General features: G+C 42.0%; 1 protein-coding gene across 1 annotated transcript in view; it reads right to left on the bottom strand.

The window, feature by feature from the left end:
• Positions 1-4940, bottom strand: part of LOC120931063 (alpha-1A adrenergic receptor-like) — a 138377-nt gene extending 133437 nt beyond the window's left edge. The window contains exon 1 of the mRNA XM_040342186.1: positions 4692-4940. The gene's annotated coding sequence lies outside the window, so the exon portion shown is untranslated. The remainder of the gene's footprint in view (positions 1-4691) is intronic.
• Positions 4941-12400: the final 7460 nt, after the last annotated feature.

Below are 12400 nucleotides of genomic sequence, written 5' to 3'. Positions count from 1 at the left end.
CCCATAAGAGAGAACTCATTGTAGAGAGCCCATAGGAGAGAACTCATTGTAGAGAGCCCATAGGAGAGAACCCATTGTAGAGAGCCCATAAGAGAGAACTCATTGTAGAGAACCCATTGTAGAGAGCCCATAGAAGAGAACTCATAGTAGAGCGCCTATAGAAGAGAACTCATTGTAGAGAGCCCATAAGACAGAACTCATTGTAGAGAACCCATAAGAGAGAACTCATTGTAGAGAACCCATTGTAGAGAGCCCATAGGAGAGAACTCGTTGTAGAGAGCCCATAGGAGAGAACTCATTGTAGAGAGCCCATAGGAGAGAACTCATTGTAGAGAGCCCATAGGAGAGAACTCATTGTAGAGAGCCCATAGGAGAGAACTCGTTGTAGAGAGCCCATAGGAGAGAACTCGTTGTAGAGAGCCCATAGGAGAGAACTCGTTGTAGAGAGCCCATAGGAGAGAACTCATTGTAGAGAGCCCATAGGAGAGAACTCATTGTAGAGAGCCCATTGTAGAGAGCCCATAGAAGAGAACCCATTGTAGCGAGCCCATAGGAGAGAACTCATTGTAGAGAGCCCATAGAAGAGAACCCATTGTAGAGAGCCCATAGGAGAGAACCCATTGTAGAGAGCCCATAGTAGAGAGCCCATAGAAGAGAACCCATTGTAGAGAGCCCATAGGAGAGAACTCATTGTAGAGAGCCCATAGGAGAGAACTCATTGTAGAGAGCCCATAGAAGAGAACCCATTGTAGAGAGCCCATAGGAGAAAACTCATTGTAGAGAGCCCATAGGAGAGAACTCATTGTAGAGAGCCCATAGGAGAGAACTCATTGTAGAGAGCCCATAGGAGAGAACTCATTGTAGAGAGCCCATAGGAGAGAACTCATTGCAGGGAGCCCATAGGAGAGAACCCATTGAAGAGAACTCATTGTAGAGAGCCCATAGAAGAGAACCCATTGTAGAGAGCTCATAGGAGAGAACTCATTGTAAAGAGCCCATAGAAGAGAACCCATTGTAGAGAACTCATAGAAGAGAACCCATTGTAGAGAGCCCATAGAAGAGAACCCATTGTAGAGAGCTCATAGGAGAGAACTCATTGTAGAGAGCCCGTAGAAGAGAACTCATTGTAGAGAGCCCATAAGAGAGAACTCATTGTAGAGAGCCCATAGGAGAGAACTCATTGTAGAGAGCCCATAGGAGAGAACCCATTGTAGAGAGCCCATAGGAGAGAACTCATTGTAGAGAGCCCATAGGAGAGAACTCATTGTAGAGAGCCCATAGGAGAGAACTCATTGTAGAGAGCCCATAGGAGAGAACCCATTGTAGAGAACCCATTGTAGAGAGCCCATAGGAGAGAACTCATTGTAGAGAGCCCATAAGAGAGAACTCATTGTAGAGAGCCCATAGGAGAGAACTCATTGTAGAGAGCCCATAGAAGAGAACTCATTGTAGAGAGCCCATAGAAGAGAACTCATTGTAGAGAGCCCATATAAGAGAACTCATTGTAGAGAGCCCATAGAAGAGAACTCATTCTAGAGAGCCCATAGGATAGAACTCATTGTAGAGAGCCCATAGAAGAGAACCCATTGTAGAGAGCCCATAAGAGAGAACTCATTGTAGAGAACCCATTGTAGAGAGCCCATAGGAGAGAACCCATTGTAGAGAGCCCATAGTGGAGAACTCATATAAGAGAACTCATAGTACAGAGCCTACATGAGAGAACCCATAGAACAGAGCTCATAGCAGAGAACCCATATCAGACAGAACATAGTACAGAGCCCATAGCAGAGAACTCATTGAATAGAGGTTATAGCAGTCCACTATACCCCAGAACATTGCACCATCCACTGTACCCCAAGAACACTGCACTGTCCTTTGCACTCCAGAACACTGCACCACCTCCAATGTACCCCAGAACACTGCACCATCCACTGTACCCCAGAACACTGTACCCCAGAACACTGCACCATCCACTGTACCCCAGAACACTGTACCCCAGAACACTGTACCCCAGAACATTGTACCCCAGAACACTGTACACCAGAAAACTGCACCACATCCACTGTACCCCAGAACACTGTACCCCAGAACACTGTACCCCAGAACACTGCACACCAGAACACTGCATCACATCCACTATACCCCAGAACACTGAGCTATGTCCAATGTACTCCAGAACACTGAGCTATGTCCAATGTACTCCAGAACACTGCATCACATCTACTGTACCCCAGAAAATTGTACTGTGTCTAATGTACCACAGAACACTGCACCACATCCACTGTACCCCAGAACACTGCACCGTCTACTATACCTCAGAACATGGCCCCGTTCACTATCTCAGAACACTGCACCATCCGCCACTGTACCCCAAAACACTGCACTGTCCACTGTACCCCAGAACACAGCACTGTCCACTGTACCCCAAACCACTGCACTGTCCACTGTACCCCAGAACACGGCACTGTCCACTGTACCCCAAAACACTGCACTGTCCACTGTACCCCAAAACACTGCATTGTCCACTGTACCCCAGAACACGGCACTGTCCACTGTACCCCAAAACACTGCACTGTCCACTGTACCCCAGAACACAGCACTGTCCACTGTACCCCAAAACACTGCAGGCAGGACACATAGACAAGACAGATCCTGAGGACGTCGTTAAGGGCAAGTTTTCCCAACCAGAGTTCCTCCAGAGGTTGCTCGGGGTTTCTACCTCTCAGATAAGTTCCCACTCACACCATTGATCTCTGTAAGGAGGATTCTTCCCGGCGCTGAGCATCCCTCTCATTCATGACGAGTTGTAGATAAAGTGATTATTAGCCGAAGGTTCCCTGAGACCAGAAAGTTATTTCCAGGGATCCTCTGTGTTGAAAAGGTTGAGAAAGGATCGGCTAGACTGAGTCTCAGGACATAATGCTGCGAGTGTCCCCCCAGGACACGGAGACGCTGACCCCAGGACACGGACACGCTGACCCCAGGACACGGAGACGCTGACCCCCCAGGACACCGAGACGCTGACCCCCCAGGACACCGAGACGCTGACCCCCCAGGACACCGAGACGCTGACCCCCCAGGACACCGAGACGCTGACCCCAGGACAATGAGACGCTGAGCCCAGGACACCGAGACGCTGACCCCAGGACACCGAGACGCTGACCCCAGGACACCGAGACGCTGACCCCAGGACACCGAGACGCTGACCCCAGGACACGGAGCCGACACTCAGAACTCAGATCTTGGGATGATCCTCGGGATGCGGAGAGAAGGATGAAAGATGAGATGGATCCTGAAGACCTAGAACTGAGATTGACCCTCAAGACATGCAGTAGATCCTCGGGACACAGGGATGAGGCTGATCCTCGGGACACAGGGATAAGGGTGATCCTCGGGATAGAGATGAGGCTGATCCTCGGGATAGAGATGAGGCTGATCCTCGGGATAGAGATGAGGCTGATCCTCGGGATAGAGATGAGGCTGATCCTCGGGATAGAGATGAGGCTGATCCTCGGGATAGAGATGAGGCTGATCCTCGGGACAGAGATGAGGCTGATCCTCGGGACAGAGATGAGGCTGGTCCTCGGGATAGAGATGAGGCTGGTCCTCGGGATAGAGATGAGGTCTGGTCCTCGGGATAGAGATGAGGTCTGGTCCTCGGGATAGAGATGAGGGCTGATCCTCGGGATAGAGATGAGGCTGATCCTCGGGATAGAGATGAGGCTGATCCTCGGGATAGAGATGAGGCTGATCCTCGGGACAGAGATGAGGCTGATCCTCGGGATAGAGATGAGGCTGGTCCTCGGGATAGAGATGAGGCTGGTCCTCGGGATAGAGATGAGGCTGATCCTCGGGATAGAGATGAGGCTGATCCTCAGGATAGAGATGAGGCTGATCCTCGGGATAGAGATGAGGCTGATCCTCAGGATAGAGATGAGGCTGATCCTCAGGATAGAGATGAGGCTGATCCTCAGGATAGAGATGAGGCTGATCCTCGGGATAGAGATGAGGCTGATCCTCTGGATAGACATGAGGCTGATCCTCGGGATAGACATGAGGCTGATCCTCGGGATAGACATGAGGCTGATCCTCGGGATAGAGACGAGGCTGATCCTCGGGATAGAGACGAGGCTGATCCTCGGGATAGAGACGAGGCTGATCCTCGGGATAGACACGAGGCTGATCCTCGGGATAGACACGAGGCTGATCCTCGGGATAGACACGAGGCTGATCCTCGGGATAGAGACGAGGCTGATCCTCGGGATAGAGATGAGGCTGATCCTCCGGATAGAGATGAGGCTGATCCTCCGGATAGAGATGAGGCTGATCCTCGGGATAGAGATGAGGCTGACCCTCGGGATAGAGATGAGGCTGATCCTCGGGATAGAGATGAGGCTGATCCTCGGGATAGAGATGAGGCTGATCCTCGGGATAGAGATGAGGCTGATCCTCGGGATAGAGATGAGGCTGACTCCCAGGACTCAGATTTGTAGTTTCCCTGAATATCATCTCTCATTTATGTAGAAATGCAACAGTTTCCCGAACTTAGAGATCCGACAAATGCTGAAAATGTTCCAAACTGTCACCAGAATGACCAGATCCCGACCACAGACCTGAAACCCCCCCTCCCTAATGACTTCCTACTGATCGATATGCCAATCAATGATCGATAAAAACAACCAATCACTCACCTTATGGCATGGCTGTTCTCCAGATATCACCTTCCATGTCACACCAATCCATTCCTCTGCAAGGAGAAGTCCCCCTTCCCAGCATAGTCCCTCCAATCAGTCCTCCGCCCGATCCTCACCGATCCGCACCGGACACCCGAATCCTGAGACTGGAGATCTCCCCATCCCCGCCGCACACAGCGCACCTCCTACCGTACAGCGCCGAGTATGAGCGCACTGCCAGCAATCCCAGCAATCCCAGCCCAGCAATCCCAGCCCAGCAATCCCAGCAATCCCAGCCCAGCAATCCCAGCAATCCCAGCCCAGCCAGCCCAGCAATCCCAGCCCAGCAATCCCAGTCCAGCGCTCCCACTATGAATGATCATCGCATTCCATTACAGGACCAATGCAGTCTGCAGCGCTGTGTGTGAGACTCCAGACATCATCCGACAATTGGGTCCGCCTCAATTCTCCATCTGGGGTACTACAAGTACCATCTGTCAGAGCATGATGGGGGTAACAATCCCAGCAATCCATGGAGAGATAGGGAGCCTATCCAGAAAGCCCCCCCCCCCCCCCCCCCAAATCATACACTGGCTGCTCATAATTATAAATCTCCTCCATTGCTCACTTTTGCCAAATAAAGTCACATTTTCCGAAATTTGCTGCACATCTGAAATTTTCTGTTTCTGCAACACAACATTCAGCTATCATCATTATTATAATTATTATTATTATTATTATTATTATTATTATTATTATTATTATTATTATATTATTATGTTATTATTATTATTATTATTATTAATATTATTATTATTATTATTATTATTATTACTATTATTATCATCAGTATTATTATAATATTCTTATATTATTATTATTATTATTATTATTATTATTATTATTATTATTATTAGTAGTATTATGATATTCTTATGTTATTATTATGATTATTAATATTATATTCTTCTTATTATTATTATTATTATTGTTATTATTATTATTATTATTATTATTATTATTATATTCTTACATTATTATTATTAGTATTATTATAATATTCTTATATTATTTTTATGATTATTAGTATTATATTATTATCATTATTATTACTATTATTGATCATTATTATTATAATATTCTTACATTATTTATATTATTATTATTATTATTATTATTATTATTATTATTATTATTATTATTATTATTATTATATTCTTACATTAATATAATAATAATAATAATAATAATAATGTAAGAATATAATAATAATAATAATAATAATAATAATAATAATAATAATAATAATCAATAATAGTAATAATAATGATAATAATATAATACTACTACTACTACTACTACTACTAATAATAATAATAATAATAATAATAATAATAATAATAATAAATAATATAAGAATATTATAATAATACTACTAATAATAATGTAAGAATATAATAATAATAATAATAATAATAATAATAATAATAATAATAATAATAATAACATAAGAATATAATAATAATAATAATAATAATAATAATAATAATAATAATAAGAATATAATTTAAGAATAATATAATAATAATAATAATAATAATAATAATAATAATAATAATAATAATATTATTATATTATTCTTACATTATAATAATATTATTATGTTTTTTTATTAGGATTATTATAATATTCTTATATTCTTCTTATTATTATTATTATATTCTTACATTATTATTATTATTATTATTATTAAGATTATTATAATATTCTTATATTATTATTATAATTATTAGTATTATATTATTATCATTATTATTACTATTATTTATTATTATTATTATTATAATATTCTTATATTATTATTATGATTATTAGTATTATATTAATATCATTATTATTACTATTATTGATTATTATTATTATTATTATTATTATAATATTCTTATATTATTATTATGATTATTAGTATTATATTATCATTATTATTACAATTATTGATTATTATTATAATATTCTTATATTATTATTATTATTATTATTAGTAGTATTATATTATTATTATGATTATTATTATTATATTATCATTATTATTACTATTATTGATTATTATTATTATTATTATTATTATTATGATGGTGATTATTATTATTATTATTATTATTATTATTATTATTATTCAGGATTTATATAGCACCAACAGTTTACACAGCACTATGCAATATTAAGACCCCTTTCACACTGGGGCATTTTTTTCAGGCACTTTAGCGTAGCAAAAAATTCCTGAAAGAAGCCGCATCTGCAATCCCAATGTGAAAACCCCAAATGTGCTCTCACACTGGGGCGCTGCGCTGGCGGGGCGTCAAAAAAAGTCCTGCAAGCAGCTTCTTTACAGAGCTTTAGGAGCCGTGTATACACCTTTACTAATGCGCCCTGCCCATTGAAATCAATGGGAAGCGCCTGCAAAACGCCTTGGCAGCGGCCCTTTGTGGGCACTTTTAACACTTTATTTGGCCACTAGCGGGGGTTAAAAGTGCCCCACTAGCGCTCGAAAAATGCGGGGCAGTGTGAAAGGGCTCTGAAAGCACTCGGGCTTTCCCACTGGGATTGCAGATGAGGCTTCTTTCAGGTGCTTTACATGCGCTTTTTTTTGTGCCAAAGCGCAAGATTTTAACAAGTAAATATAATCTCCTTCCTATCTAATCACTAATCCTGGCAGTATAAGGATTACAGAGAGTTCCTGTTGTTGGAGAGAATGGAGTTCCCCTTTAAGGTGTGATATTTGTAGATTTGTTATATATGTTGGTGTTTTACCTTCCTATGCGCTTCCCTGATGAGACCATTTTCCCCAGTAACCCCTCCACCGTACTCGGTACCATTCTTCACCGTGATCCGGCACCGCACCAGCGCATTCCCATTCATGCGATATTCCCCAGCCGCATACATTGCCTTTTATTACCCTTCAAACTCTATAGATTAAACAGTTCCAAATTCCCGTGTTCATCTCTCCATGATGATGAATGTGAGGGAAGCCTCGGAAATGAACCACGTCATTGGAGGAGATGAATAAAGGGCAAGTCCCGGGATTGGTGGTGGAGAGAGAAATGATAGAAGGATACAATCGTATCGGATTCTGGATTGGCTGCAAGACTCTGAGATATACAAGGGCTGTACCCAAAGTAATTCCAAAGTGGGCATCACTTTTTGACCAGCTTACATAGGTTGTTCAAATGTCACATGTTACTGGATCGCTTCCTCTATAGTAACTCTTCCTCTATACAGCGGTGTCACTATGGGGGGGGGGGTGCGGCTCGCACCCGAGTGACACCAACCCTAGTGACGCCACTGCCTCTATAGTAACTCTTCTTCTATAGTAAATCTTCCTCTATAGTGACTCTTCCTCTATAGTAACTCTTCCTCTATAGTAACTCTTCCTCTATAGTAACTCTTCCTCTATAGCGACTCTTCCTCTATAGTATCTCTTCCTCTATAGTAACTCTTCTTTTATAGTGACTCTTCCTCTATAGTAACTCTTCCTCTATAGTGACTCTTCCTCTATAGTATCTCTTCCTCTATAGTAACCCTTCCTCTATAGTGACTATTCCTCTATAGTGACTCTTCCTCTATAGTAAATCTTCCTCTATAGTGACTCTTCCTCTATAGTATCTCTTCCTCTATAGTGACTCTTCCTCTATAGTTACTCTTCTTCTATAGTGACTCTTCCTCTATAGTAACTCTTCTTCTATAGTGACTCTTCCTCTATAGTGACTCTTCTTCTATAGTGACTCTTCCTCTATAGTAACTCTTCTTCTATAGTAACTCTTCTTCTATAGTAACTCTTCCTCTATAGTAAATCTTCCTCTATAGTGACTCTTCTTCTATAGTAAATCTTCCTCTATATTGACTCTTCCTCTATAGTGACTCTTCTTCTATAGTAACTCTTCTTCTATAGTAACTCTTCTTCTATAGTAACTCTTCCTCTATAGTAAATCTTCCTCTATAGTGACTCTTCTTCTATAGTAACTCTTCTTCTATAGTGACTCTTCTTCTATAGTAACTCTTCCTCTATAGTAACTCTTCCTCTATAGTAACTCTTCTTCTATATTATCTCTTCCTCTATAGTAACTCTTCCTCTATAGTGACTCTTCTTCTATAGTGACTCTTCCTCTATAGTAACTCTTCTTCTATAGTGACTCTTCCTCTATAGTGACTCTTCCTCTATAGTGACTCTTCTTCTATAGTGACTCTTCCTCTATAGTAACTCTTCTTCTATAGTGACTCTTCCTCTATAGTAAATCTTCCTCTATAGTGACTCTTCTTCTATAGTGACTCTTCCTCTATAGTGACTCTTCCTCTATAGTATCTCTTCCTCTATAGAGACTCTTCTTCTATAGCGACTCTTCCTCTATAGCGACTCTTCCTCTATAGTAACTTTTCCTCTATAGGAACTCTTCCTCTATAGCGACTCTTCCTCTATAGCGACTCTTCCTCTATAGTAACTGTAACGGAATGACCCGTGACACCCAAAGACTTTGTGAGGATGGAGGGTACTCCTGTGTCAGCGTCACTGATAACTCTTGGGTCTGAGTCCACTCTGTGCCCTTTGGGGCAAGTGAATCATAATTCATGTATTACATGAGATTTGACATCACTGATAGTTCGTATTGCAGGATTTTGAGATACTGCAGGATGTTGGCCCAACCAGTCAATAGTGACTCATTCTATGCTTAGCCCTGACAAGTGACATGCTAATTGAGTCAGGGTATGGAAGACATTCCATTGTCCTTGTGTAAAGGTGTTAATTGCATAGACTCCTAAGAGATTCCATTAACCAATGTGTGATAACACTGTCTAAAACCTATTGATGCTCAGAGGTGTGAATAGGTGTCAAGCTGTATGCGGAGATGAAACGTCTGCCTGCTGTTAATTAAGGAATGTTTAGTAATAAGCCTTAGTGTGTGATTAGGGGGGTGGAGATCTCATTGTTGCTTTAATGCCTGGTACTGTATATAAGACTGAGAAGAAACCATTAAAGTGTCATTACATTTGGAACAAGTACAGAGCTGTGTCTCGTCTTGATTCTGGGCAAATGAAATGGGATCGGGTCCTGTTGGTTGGAGTGTCGATTAGCTGTCGTGACTGGGATGGAAGGTCGTAAACGGTGGTGACTGTTACAGTAACTCTTCCTCTATAGTGACTCTTCTTCTATAGTAACTCTTCCTCTATAGTAACTCTTCCTCTATAGTAACTCTTCCTTTATAGTATCTCTTCCTCTATAGTATCTCTTCCTCTATAGTAATCATTTTTCTATAGTAACTCTTCTTCTATAGTAACTCTTCCTCTATAGTAACTCTTCCTCTATAGTAACTCTTCCTCTATAGTAACTCTTCCTTTATAGTATCTCTCCCTCTATATTATCTCTCCCTCTATATTATCTCTCCCTCTATAGTATCTCTTCCTCTATAGTATCTCTTCCTCTATAGTAACTCTTCCTCTATAGTAACTCTTCCTCTATAGTATCTCTTCCTCTATAGTATCTCTTCCTCTATAGTATCTCTTCCTCTATAGTATCTCTTCCTCTATAATAACTCTTCCTCTATAGTGACTCTTCCTCTATAGTATCTCTTCCTCTATAGTATCTCTTCCTCTATAGTATCTCTTCCTCTATAGTAACTCTTCCTCTATAGTATCTCTTCCTCTATAGTATCTCTTCCTCTATAGTATCTCTTCCTCTATAGTATCTCTTCCTCTATAATAACTCTTCCTCTATAGTGACTCTTCCTCTATAGTATCTCTTCCTCTATAGTAACTCTTCTTCTATAGTAACTAGGGTTGTCCCGATACCGATACCGGTATCGGGACCGATACCGAGTATTTGCGGGAGTACTCGTACTCGCGCAAATACCCCCGATACCTAAATAGAATACTTCCCCCCCCCCCGCCGCTGCCGCCGCATCACGCCGCCGCATCGAAAGCCGCCGCATCGCACCGCTGCATCGAAAGCCGCCGCATGGGTTAAACGCCGTGCGGGAACATCACAGCTTTCATTTGAATAGCTGTAGTGTTCCCGCGCGTATAGACACTCCCCCTTGCCCGGGATTGGATGGGTGATCGTGATCTGTCCAATCCGGAGCAAGGGGGAGTGTCTATACATGCGGGCAAAACAGCTATTCAAATGAATTCTGTGATTTTCTCCATGCGGCGGCGGCGGCAAAGGTATGGGGGACATTGCTGCCAGAGGGACATTGCTGCCAGAGGGACATTGCTGCCAGAGGGACATTGCTGCCAGAGGGACATTGCTGCTAGAGGGACATTGCTGCTAGAGGGACATGGCTAGAGGGACATGGCTGCATATGTGAGGGACATGGCTAGAGTGACATTGCTAGGGGGACATGGCTAGAGGGACATGGCTGCATATGTGAGGACATGGCTAGAGGGACATGGCTGCATATGTGAGGGACATGGCTAGAGGGACATGGCTGCATATGTGAGGGACATGGCTAGGGGGAAAATGGGTGCATATGTGGGGGACATGGCTGGGGGGACATGGCTGCATATGTGGGGGACATGGCTGCATATGTGGGGGACATGGCTGGGGGGACATGGCTGCATATGTGGGGGACATGGCTGGGGGGACATGGCTGCATCTGTGGGGGACATGGCTGGGGGGACATGGCTGCATCTGTGGGGGACATGGCTGCATATGTGGGGGACATGGCTGCAATATGTGGGGGGACATGGCTGCATTTGGGGACACATTTTAAAAAAGTATCGGTAGTCGGTATCGGCGACTACTTGAAAAAAAGTATCGGTACTTGTACTCAGTCCTAAAACAGTGGTATCGGGACAACCCTAATAGTAACTCTTCCTCTATAGTATCTCTTCTTCTATAGTATCTCTTCCTCTATAGTATCTCTTCTTCTATAGTAACTCTTCCTCTATAGTATCTCTTCCTCTATAGTATCTCTTCCTCTATAGTAACTCTTCCTCTATAGTAGCTCTTCCTCTATAGTGACTCTTCTTCTATAGTAACTCTTCCTCTATAGTAACTCTTCCTCTATAGTGACTCTTCTTCTATAGTATCTCTTCCTCTATAGTGACTCTTCCTCTATAGTGACTCTTCCTCTATAGTGACTCTTCTTCTATAGTAACTCTTCCTCTATAGTAACTCTTCCTCTATAGTGACTCTTCTTCTATAGTAACTCTTCCTCTATAGTGACTCTTCCTCTATAGTGACTCTTCCTCTATAGTGACTCTTCTTCTATAGTAACTCTTCCTCTATAGTAACTCTTCCTCTATAGTGACTCTTCTTCTATAGTAACTCTTCCTCTATAGTGACTCTTCCTCTATAGTGACTCTTCCTCTATAGTATCTCTTCCTCTATAGTAACTCTTCCTCTATAGTATCTCTTCCTCTATAGTAACTCTTCCTCTATAGTAACTCTTCCTCTATAGTGACTCTTCTTCTATAGTAACTCTTCCTCTATAGTATCTCTTCCTCTATAGTATCTCTTCCTCTATAGTAACTCTTCCTCTATAGTGACTCTTCCTCTATAGTATCTCTTCCTCTATAGTATCTCTTCCTCTATAGTAACTCTTCCTCTATAGTGACTCTTCCTCTATAGTATCTCTTCCTCTATAGTGACTCTTCTTCTATAGTAACTCTTCCTCTATAGTAACTCTTCCTCTATAGTAACTCTTCCTTTATAGTATCTCTGTCCCTATATATCT

The sequence above is a fragment of the Rana temporaria genome, chromosome 3, assembly GCF_905171775.1.
Source record: "Rana temporaria chromosome 3, aRanTem1.1, whole genome shotgun sequence".
NCBI classification, from domain to species: domain Eukaryota; kingdom Metazoa; phylum Chordata; class Amphibia; order Anura; family Ranidae; genus Rana; species Rana temporaria.
The sequence above is the reverse complement of the archived record's forward strand: the minus strand, read 5'-3'. Positions and strand labels throughout refer to the sequence as shown.